Source organism: Rhinoraja longicauda, chromosome 11 (genome assembly GCF_053455715.1).
Source record: "Rhinoraja longicauda isolate Sanriku21f chromosome 11, sRhiLon1.1, whole genome shotgun sequence".
Taxonomy (NCBI): domain Eukaryota; kingdom Metazoa; phylum Chordata; class Chondrichthyes; order Rajiformes; family Arhynchobatidae; genus Rhinoraja; species Rhinoraja longicauda.
Window position 1 is genome coordinate 10819789 of NC_135963.1, and position 10592 is coordinate 10830380.

At 48.2% G+C, this 10592-nt stretch overlaps 1 protein-coding gene across 2 annotated transcripts in view; it reads right to left on the reverse strand.

Annotated features, from left to right (window-relative positions):
* The window catches only part of bcar3 (BCAR3 adaptor protein, NSP family member), a 167498-nt gene that overhangs the window by 120990 nt on the left and 35916 nt on the right, over positions 1 to 10592 (reverse strand). The window lies entirely within an intron of this gene.

The following is a 10592-nucleotide window of genomic DNA, read 5'->3' on the forward strand; positions in this document are numbered from 1 at the left end:
CGTTCCATTGCCGTCCCTTTCTACGTTCTGTGCGTTCTTTCATTTGATAGCCTGTGATGAATGCTACCGACCCAGTCCCCTGTGCTTCTGCTCGACACATTTACAGCTCACCTTCATCCATCTCTAGCCACCATGGTGGCGATGGGCTTTGAGGGGCGATTAGTGTTTACAACTAAGTGACTCACTCGGGCCACTTCAGGAAACATAACGGGTCGAACAGAAGAGGACAATTGGAATGAGGCGGAGGTCAGACAGAACGGGGACGACAAGTTCCCTTCAATAAAGCGAACCAGTCGACCGTTCAGCATGTTTATGACTGGGCAGAAGGGAGACAATCACAGACCAGCGCATGTACCATTAACGGAGCAACTTTATGTGCAAAGGACAGGTGGCATCCTTCCTGTAAAAGCAATGACCTCTGTCGTTGTGTTAGGTTTGCAGGCTCACTGTTACGTTACCAGGAGGATCTTCTTCACAGGCTCATGGTAAGCCCAGAGTGCAAGACCTGCACTGTGCAAGAACACTTTGTGGTAACTCCACACTACGGCAGCATTGATAGCGTCTCGACCCGAAACGTCACCCGTTCCTTCTCTCCAGAGATGCTGCCTGTCCCGCTGAGTTACTCCGGCACTTTACGTCTATCTTTGGTTTAAACCAGCATCTGCAGTTTCTTCCCACACAGGTTATGTTTTAGTTTAGTTCAGTCTATTGTCACGTGTACAGAGGTACAGTGAAAAGCTTTTGCTGCGTGCCAACCAGTCAGCGGAAAGACAACACGTGATTACCGTCGAGCCATTTACAGCGCATAGATACATGATAAGGATATAACATTTCGTGCAGGGTAAAGCCAGTAAAGTCCGATCAAAGACAGTCCGAGGGTTACCAATGAGGCAGATAGTCGTTCAGCACTGCTCTCTGGTTGTGGTAGGATGGGTCAGTTGCCTGATAACAGCTGGGAAGAAACTGTCCCTGAATCTGGAGGTGTGCGTTTTCACACTTCTATACTTTTTGCCCGATGGGAAAGGGGAGAGGAGGGAGTGGCCAGGGTGCGGCTCATCCTTGATGATGCTGCTGGCCTTGCCGAGGATTGGAGTCAATGGAAGGGAGGTCGGTTTGTGCGATGGTCTGGGCTGCGTCCACAATCCGCTGCAATTCCTTGCGGTCTTGGATGGAGCTGGAGGTCAGGAATTAATTAAATGCAGAAGGAGTCCGGGAAGTATCAGCACACATCTCCTGACACGAGGACAAATGGGTTCAAAGATTGATAAAGAGCTAGAATTGGAGGAATGGGTGAACCTAGGTCAGGAGAGAGTTTTCGAGATGGGGAGGGACATGGCTTTGTCTAGTTAATGGAAGAAATGAAAAATACAGGTGTTTTTTTAACAATGGGTTAATTTGGAGAATTTAAGGTCGTAAGGTGACAGGAGTAGAATTAGGCCATTCAGCCCATCAAGTCTATTCCACCATTCAATCATGGCTGATCTATCTCTCCCTCCAAACCCCATTCTCCTGCCTTCTCCCCATAACCTCTGATACCTATACTAATCAAGAATCTATCTATCTCTGCCTTAAATGTACCACTGACTCGGCCTCCACAGCCTTCTGTAGCAAGGGGTCAGGATTGAAACCGATACTGTTTTAACTGAAAGGTTTTTGCTTAGAGTTTTCCTATATTTATACCTCGCTGGCAGCCGACACAGTGCAGAGCTGAGCACTTGAAATTAATGCAAACACACCTCAAAAAGTTGTTTAAAAGAAGAGCAGCAACTGGCACCACAGACCGGTAGATCAGGGGAACCTTTACTGAGATGTCCCAGCTGGACGTTCCCAAGTTTCCCCCCTCAGGCAAAGCAGAAAAGCCGTCAATAACGCTGGGGCAAGTCGCCGTGGACTGATTGTCAGAGCGGGTGGCTGCAATCTCTGCCTGCCTCCATGTGTGTCCAAGCCTGCTGCAACAGGCTCATGCAGCCTGTGTGCCCCAGGCCTCCGTCAGTCCAAATCACAAGATTAACATTGATGGCAAAGCCCACATTAGCCTCACACCAGGGAACACATTGAGGGGCGGCTGTGCGGAAACGGGTCCAGTGATGGCCCCGTACACTCGCACTATCCTGCACACTAGGTACAATTTGCAATTTTACCGTAGCCAATCAACCTAACATGGTCCACTAACACTGCTGCGCTGGTCAAGAAGGCACAGCAACGACTGTTCTACCTAAGAACACTGAAGAAGTCTGGTCTACCCCAACAGCTGCTGACGACATTCTACCGCTGCACCATAGAGAGCATCCTAACGCATGGCATCCCTGTGTGGTACCTCAGCTGCACGGAGGCAGAAAGGAAAGCTCTTCAGCGGGTAGTCCATAGAGCTCAGAGGACCATCGGAACACAGCTACCAGCCTTGGAGGGCATCTACAACACACGATGCCTCAGAAAAGCCACCAGCATCCACAAAGACTCTTCACACCCCTGCAACAGTCTGTTCGAACTCCTTCCATTGGGCAGACGATACAAGGCCTTCTACGCCCGCACCTCCAGACTCAGGAACAGCTTCATCCCCAGGGCCATAGCTGCTATGAACCGGTCCTGCTGAGCCGGATGGTCACATCGCACAGTGATCCGGCACAGATCTACTTGCACTTTATTCTGTTTTAAAACTGTTACAATTTGTTTCGTTGGGTTGTTGTTGTTTAAATTAATTAAATTATTACATCGTATGGGAGGCGCATTCCCAATCTCGTTGTACCCCTGTACAATGACAATAAAGATATATTGTATATTGTATTGTATTGTATTGTAAAACTTGCACATCTTTGGAGTGCGGGAGGAAACCGGAGCACTCAGAGAGAACCCACGCGGTCACGGGGAGAACATACAAACTCTGTGCACACAGCACCCGTAGTCAGGATCGAACCCGGGTCTCTGGCGCTGTAAGACAGCAACTCTGCCGCTGCGCCACCGTGCCACTAGTGCAGGAGTCATCTCAGAACCCACAAAATGGAGTGGAAGGCAAGTCATCCTCTATCCCAATGTACTGCCTGAGAGAAACATTTTGGCAGCTTCATCGTGTAAATGCTCTCAGTCCTTTGTTAATGCTGTAAGCTGTTGCACATTGAAACAGTCCATCGCATATTTTTTGTTGGAGCCGTCCATCACGGGTCCTGACCTCCCCACCATCGAAGGGATCTACAGGAGTCGCTGCCTCAAAAAGGCAGCCAGCATCATCAGAGACCCACACCACCCAGGCATTTCACCCCTGCCATCGGGAAGAAAGTCTGTAACCCTGAAAACTGGTCAGTCCAGGATCAGGAACAACTTCTTCCCAACCACCAAGAGGCTATTGAACACTCGGAACACCCACTAAACTTCCTTGATTGCACAATATATATATTTTAATTTATTTAACTTTTTTCCGTTGTTTACTCTGGTAGCTACTGAGTCGTATGTTTCCACGCCTATTGTGCTTCTGCAAAGCAAGAATTTTGTTGTTCCGTTTCGGGACATATGACGATAAGACATAATATGACTTGACTCTTGAGCCACAAGGAAATGTCTCCTCATTGTACAGCAAGTGATGAAGCTTGAGACCAAAGCAGAGACGGCAGGTTTCATCAGTATGGTCTCAACACAACAACACTGCCTCTCCCCACCCCACCCCTCCCCTCTCCGCCCACCCCACCCTCCACCACCCCAACTACAGCCTACGTATCATTTCCCATTTCCACATTGGTCCCGAGCCACACCCCATCAAACCACATTCACAAATCAGACGGTGGTGAATCTGCGGAATTCATTTGTAATCAGAGGGTGGTGAATCTGCAGAGTTCATTGCCACAGACGGCCGTGGAGGCCAGGTCAATGGATATTGTTAAGGCGGAGAGCGACAGATTCTTGATCAGTAAGGGTAACTGGGGTTATGGAGAGAAGGCAGGAGAATGGGGTTGAGAGGGAAAGATAGATCAGCCGCGATTCAATGGCGGATTAGACTTGACGGGCCGAATGGCTTAATTCTGCTCCTAAAAGAGTTAGATTTAGCTCTTAGGGCTAACGGAATCAAAGGGATATAGGGAAAAAGCAGGAACGGGGTACTGATTTTGGATGGTCAACCATGATCATATTGAATGGCGGTGCTGGCTCGATGGGCCGAATGGCCTACTCCTGCACCTATTTTCTATGTTTCTATAACATGAATTTATGACACCTCAAGCAGTTCTTTACAGCTGCTTGCAATTGACGCAAGTTGTGGTTTGACCTCAAAAACTCGACTTGAAAGGCAGACCGTGGATATATAAACATTACAGCATCAATCCGCTGAACTTGGATAGCAATTACATTTAACAGATAACCTCATCAATTGACTTTCCAGCAAACCACCCATAATGAAGAGAGATTAGAAAGTAAATTACATACACTGTTTGATGTCTGGTTTATTTTCTGGATATATTAATAAGTTTGAAGTTTAGTTTAGAGAAACAGATTGTAAACAGGCCCTTCATGAGTTCATCGATCTCCCGCTCACACTAATTCTACGTTATCCCACTTTCTCATCCACTTTCTCATCCACTCCCTGCACACGAGGGGGGAAATTTTACCAAGGCCAATTAACATGCATGAGAGAGAATAGGTGAACAATGGAAATAAATTGAGTAAGAGGATTGATGGGGTGACTTTGATCACCCAGCAGAGACTCAATGGGCTGAATGGCTTCCTTTGAAGTGAGAAAATCCTTTAGTCAGAGGGTGATGAATCTGTGGAATTCTTTGCCACAGAAGACTGTGGAGGCCAAGTCAGTGGATATTTCTAAGGCAGAGATAGATAGATTCTTAATTAGCATAGGTGTCAGAGGTTATGGAGAGAAGGCAGGAGAATGGGGTTAGGAGGGAGAGATAGATCAGCCATGATTGAATGGCGGAGTAGACTTGATGGGCTGAATGGCCTAATTCTACTCCTATTCCTTATGACCTGATGAGAAAATAGGGACAATGCCCACAATCCCGGCAGCAAAGCCAGGTACACCGGAGGAAATACAACCGTCACTGAAAACGTGCAAACTCCACGCAGGCAGCACCAGAGGTCAGGATGGGACCCGGGTCTCCGACACTGTTTAGGCATATGTTATCCCGCTTCCTCATCCACTCACAGCACACAAGGGGAGGTTTATAAACCCGCGCGCGAACGGGATGTGGGAGGAAGCCCGAGCACCTAGAGGAAATCCACACGGAAATCCATCAGGTTGTGTGAGTGGGCGGATGCATGGCAGATGCAGTTTAATGTAGATAAGTGTGAGGTTATTCACTTTGGAAGTAAGAATAGAAAGGCAGATTATTATCTGAATGGTGTCAAGTTAGGAGGAGGGGGAGTTCAACGAGATCTGGGTGTCCTAGTGCATCAGTCAATGAAAGGAAGCATGCAGGTACAGCAGGCAGTGAAGAAAGCCAATGGAATGTTGGCCTTCGTAACAAGAGGAGTTGTGTATAGGAGCAAAGAGGTCCTTCTACAGTTGTACCGAGCCCTGGTGAGACCGCACCTGGAGTACTGTGTGCAGTTTTGGTCTCCAAATTTGAGGAAGGATATTCTTGCTATGGAGGGCGTGCAGCGTAGGTTCACTAGGTCAATTCCCGGAATGGCGGGACTGTCGTATGTTGAAAGGCTGGAGCGATTGGGCTTGTATACACTGGAATTTAGAAGGATGAGGGGGGATCTTATTGAAACATATAAGATAATTAGGGGATTGGACACATTAGAGGCAGGAAACATGTTCCCAATGTTGGGGGAGTCCAGAACAAGGGGCCACAGTTTAAGAATAAGGGGTAGGCCATTTAGAACGGAGATGAGGAAGAACTTTTTCAGTCAGAGAGTGGTGAAGGTGTGGAATTCTCTGCCTCAGAAGGCAGTGGAGGCCAGTTCGTTGGATGCTTTCAAGAGAGAGCTGGATAGAGCTCTTAAGGATAGCGGAGTGAGGGGGTATGGGGAGAAGGCAGGAACGGGGTACTGATTGAGAGTGATCAGCCATGATCGCATTGAATGGCGGTGCTGGCTCAAAGGGCTGAATGGCCTACTCCTGCACCTATTGTTTATTGTCTATTGTCTATTGACACAGGGAGCACGTGGAACTCCACACGGACAGCACCCGAGATCAGGATCGAACCCGGGTCTCTGGCATTGCGAGGCTGCAGCTCTACCAGCTGTGCCACTGTGCCATCCCATCTGTTGGCCTCAGGAACAGTTGGAGGGGAATGTTCATGTTCATAAGTGATGGGAGTAGAATTAGGCCACGCGGCCTATCAGGTCTACTTCGCCATTCAATCATGGCTGGCCTATCTCTCCCTCATAACCCCATTCTCCTGCCTTCTCCCCATAACCCCTGACACCCGTACTAATCAAGAATCTATTTATCTCTACCTTAAAAATATCCATTGACTTGGCCTCCACAGCCTTCTGTGGCAATGAATTCCACAGATTCACCACCCTCTGACTAAAGAAATTACTCGTCATCTCCTTCCTAAAGTAACATCCTTTAACTCTAAGGCTATGACCTCTGGTCCTAGACTCTCCCACTAGTGGAAACATCCTCTCCACGTCCACTCTATCCAGGCCATTCACTGTTCGGTAAGTTTCAATGAGGTCCCCCCCTCATCCTTCTAAACTCAGAATAGTCTTTCTGCAGCTGATCATTAATAGAAACATAGACAGAAACATAGAAAATAGGTGCAGGAGGAGGCCATTCGGCCCTTCGAGCCAGCACCACCATTCATTGTGATCATGGCTGATCATCCATAATCAATAACCTGTGTTCAACCTCTCCCCATATCCCTTGATCCCACTAGCCCCCAGAGCTCTATCTAACTCTCTCTTAAATCCATCCAGTGAATTGGCCTCCACTGCCCTCAGTGGCAGAGAATTCCATAAATTCACAACTCTGGTTGTAAAAGGTTCCTTCTCACCTCCGTTTTAAATGGCCTCCCCTTTATTCTAAGACTTTGGCCCCTGGTTCTGGACTCCCCTAACATTGGGAACATTTTTCCTGCATCTAGCTTGTCCAGTCCTTTTTTATAAATTTATACGTCTCTATAAGATCCCCTCTCATCCGTCTAAACTCCAGTGAATACAAGCATGTACAATGGTATGATCGGGTGGAGCTCGGCTATGGCGACCGTGTAGCATGCCGACATTGCCCAGGTTCAGAGGGTTTCTGACCCGCGTAACGCAAGGACTTCAGTGCCTCTGGAACTGTGTGCCAACCTGCGGACCATGTTTTTGTTAAGAAAAGGGTGAAGGACGGGACAGGTGTTGGGGGTTGGGGAAGAAAAGTGGGGGAGTTTAGTTTCATGATACGGTGTGGAAACAGGCCCTTCGACCCACCGCGTCCATGCTGACCGGTGATCACCCGTACACTAGTACTGTCCTACACACTGGAGACAATTTACAGAGCCGATTAACCTACAAACCTACACGCCTTTGGAGTGTGGGAGGAAACCGGAGCACCCGGAGAAAACCCACGTGGTCACAGGGAGAACGTACAAACTGCGTACAGACAGCACCAGCAGTCAGAATTGAACCTGCGTCTCTGGGGCTTATAAGGCAGCAACTCTACCCCTGTGCCGCCCCTGAAAAGTTTATTTTTAAAAGTCCCTTCAAAATTACAAGTAATTAACTGGGCATAAAGTTCATGACAATGAATCATACAGAACTACCCACAATGCAATATAGATTACAACTTCAAAGTGAGATACACTTATCTTAATGGTTGGAAAAAAAAGTCACTGGTTGCTTGCATCACCACCGCCTTTGAACCATCAACCCATGTGTTGGACGGTCAATTTGACCCGTTGTGTCACAGTCAGTAGGAGCACCTACCATTCTGGCATGTGGAGATGCAGGGAGTGGAGGGATATGGATTGTGTGCAGGTGGGTAAGAGATGGTCTCAGCATCATGTTCAGCACAGATATTATGGTGCGAAGGGCCTGTCGATCTCCCGTACTGTTCTACGTTAGTTAGGGGAGGCAGGGGAGAGAAACCCACTAAATCAATTCGAAGGGTCTCGACCCGAAACGTCACCCATTCCTTCTCTCCTGAGATGCTGCCTGACCTGCTGAGTTACTCCAGCACTTTGTGAAATAAATTCTAATAACAGGATGGTCATCAGAATACAACCCTCCCCCTCCCACCAACGGTGAGTTATACAGAAGATCTTTCCAGATCAATTCTTTTCAATGGTGAAATTCCAAGTACACTAACTGATTAGCCATGGCTTTTGTTTCTGAATAGTTAATAACTGCAGAATTATGTTGTTGGTTATAGGTTCCTGCTCCGCTCTGCTGCTGGGAAATGCTGAACAATGGGACACAGTTGAAGAATGTAGAAAGTGCTCTGCTCTAATCCGCTCGTTTCGTCGGGTGCATAGTAGCGCATAACCAGACTCATGGTTCATCAACGTGTGAATATTTTCTGACTAAATACCAAAAACAACAACGAAACCCGCAAAGGTGAAACATGGACCGGGGAAGGATTGTCCCAAACAATGTCTGTGCCATCATCTCGTTCGAAATGCTTGGATAGAGTGGATGTGGAGAGGATGTTTCCACTAGTGGGAGAGTCTAGGACTAGAGGTCATAGTCTCAGAGTTAAGGAACGTTCTTTTAGGAAGGAGATGAGGAGGAATGTCTTTAGATTTTTTTTTTAGATTTAGAGGTGCAGCGCGGAAACAGGCCCTTCGGCCCACTGAGTCCGCGCCGCCCAGCGATCCCCGCACATTAACACTATCCTACACACACTAGGGACAATTTTTACATTTTTACCCAGTCAATTAACCTACAAACCTGTACGTCTTTGGAGTGTGGGAGGAAACCGAAGATCTCGGAGAAAACCCATGCAGGTCACGGGGAGAACGTACAAACTCCGTACAGACGGCGCCCGTAGTCAGGATCGAACCTGAGTCTCCGGCGCTGCATTCGCTGTAAGGCAGCAATTCTACCGCTGCGCCACCGTGCTGCCTTTAGTCAGAGGCTGGTGAGTCTGCGGAATTCTTTGCCACAGAAGGCTGTGGAGGCCAAGTCAGTGGATATATTTAAGGCAGTGGATATAATTAAGGCAGAGATAGATTCTTGATTAGTACAGGTGTCAGAGGTTATGGGGAGAAGGCAGGAGAATGGGGTTAGGGGGAGAGATAGATCTGCCACGAGTGAATAGTGGAGTGGACTTGATCGGCCAAATGGCCTAATCCTGTTCCTATCACTTATGATCATGAAATAGGAGCAAGAACAGGCCATTCAGCCCTTCCAACCTGCTCCTCCGTTCCACATATCAGGGCTAATTTTCACTCTCAAAAGGGCAGCACAATGGTGTAGCTGATAAAGCTGCAGCCATACAACGCCAGAGACCCAGGTTTGATCCTGACTTCGGGTACTGTCTGTGTGGAGTTTGGACGTTCTCCATGTGACCACGTGGGTTTCCTTTGGGCTCGAAGGGCCGAATGGCCTACTCCTGCACCTATTGTCTATGTTTCTATGTGCCACCAAGCCACCCACAGGTGTGAGCAGCTCCCTCGAACTGGAGTTGAACCAGTGACCTATGGACCTAATCATGGGTCAGCGACCTAAGTACTGGAAGCATTTCAAAATGGCGACCGACTGCCCGGTTGGTTATGGACTGGCGGTCAGGTACAGACTCAGCAGTAGCTCTATTGCAGAGCGATTCCCTGAGGCAAATTGTTCTTTCTCGACACCCCACACTAATCTGAAGAGACTCTCACAACACCACAGCATCTACGTAGATGATCCTTGTGGAAACTGGGCACCATGCAGCAACAATAATTCAGGGTTGCATTGACCAACACAGTAACTTATCCCCGCGCTATGGACGGATCTGCCTCCTGGCAACACCATGCACAGACATGGGTTACCTGATACATGAACACCGATACATAACCTTGTCGCTGCCTCCCTTAATCCTTCCGCTGTCTCAGTGTTGTCACATTGTTTGTCGAGCATCTGGCCTTGAATGGGCCTCACATTTCCTCCAGCTAAACATTGTCCAGATCAAAAGCATCGTGTTTCACCTCCGTCAGTCCATTCTTTAGCCGTCAATACCCTCCCTCTTCCCTGCCCCTCACCTGGGGTTGAACCAGGCTCTTTGCAATCGAAAAACAAAGTGCTGGCAGAACTCTGCAGAAGCCGGGGCTGGAGGAATTTTGAAGAAGGGTCCCGACCTGAAACGTAGCCCAAAGAAGGCCCCCCACTGGAAACATAGTCCGAAGGAGGGTCCTGACCTGAATCATGGTCCAAAGAAGGATCCTGACCTTAAACGTAGCCCAAAGAAGGGCCCCCACTGGAAACATAGTCCGAAGAAGGGTCCTGACCTGAATCACGGTCCAAAGAAGGATCCTGACCTTAAACCTATCCAAAGAAGGGTCCCAGCCTAAAACGTATTCTGAACAAGGGTCCCAACCTAAAATGTAGACTGAAGATGGGTCCCAACCTGACACGTCACCTATCCATGTTCTCCAGAGAGGCTGCCTGACCCGCTGAGTTACTCCAGCATTTTGTGTCTTTATTTTGAAAACCAGCCTCTGCAGTTCCGTGATACTACTGGA